Consider the following 1,141-nt stretch of genomic DNA (forward strand, 5'->3'; position numbering starts at 1 on the left):
CTTCCTCTGCAACCATGGAGAGGAAGCATGAAAAGCTTCTCTCAGTACAGAGTCAAAAAGAGCCCCCACAGTCAAACTCTAAGATTGGTGTTGGGAGGCCACAACCAAACTCTAAGTTTGGTGTTAAGAAGCCCCCTCATTCAAACTCTAAGTTTGGTGTTGGGAGGCCCTCATCATGCTCTGAATATCTGTGAGGCTCCATGAGAGCCCACTGTCAAGCTAATGACACTAAAGAAGCGCTTGTTGGGAGGCAACCCAATTTTTGTATATCTAATTTTAATTTTATTTTATTGTTATTTTGTGTTTTATTAGGTTCATGATCATGTGGAGTCACGAAAAAAATACTAAAATTAAAACCAGAATAAAAAATAGCAGAAGAAAAATCACACCCTGGAGGAAGGACTTACTGGCGTTTAAACGCCAGTAAGGTGCATCTGACTGGCGTTCAACGCCAGAACAGAGCATGTTTCTGGCGCTGAACGCCAGAAACAAGCAACATCCTGGTGTTTGAACGCCAGGAATATGCCTTGAGGAAAGCTGGCGCTGAACGCCAGTAACAAGCATGGAACTGGCATTCAACGCCAGAAACATGCTATACATGGGCGTTGAACGCCCAGGGTGTGCATCACTTCGGCGTTTAAATGCCAGAATGGTGTGCAAAGGCATTTTACATGTCTAATTGGTGCAGGGATGTAAATCCTTGATACCTCAGGATCTGTGGACCCCACAGGATCATCTCAGGATCTGTGGACCCCACAGGATCCCCACCTAACATATTCTCCCCTCTTCTCAACATTCATTCTCTCTTTCCAATAAACACACTTCCCCAAAAAACCCTTCACCAATCACCTCAAACCTCTCTTCCCAATTACCCATTCACCACTCACATCCATCCACTCTTCCCCATAAACCCTACCCACCTTCGAAATTCAAAAAATCTTTCCCACCCAAACCTACCCTAAATGACCGAAACTACACCCACTCCCCTCCCTATATATACCCTTCCATTCTACCTCATTTTCACACAACACAAATCCCCCTCTTCTACACCTTGACTGAAACACCTTCCCTCACTCTCCTCCATATTTTCTTCTTCTTCTTCTTCTCTTCTTTCTTCTCTTGCTCGAGGGCGAGAAATATT

This window comes from Arachis duranensis, chromosome 3 (assembly GCF_000817695.3).
Source record: "Arachis duranensis cultivar V14167 chromosome 3, aradu.V14167.gnm2.J7QH, whole genome shotgun sequence".
NCBI classification, from domain to species: Eukaryota; Viridiplantae; Streptophyta; class Magnoliopsida; order Fabales; family Fabaceae; genus Arachis; species Arachis duranensis.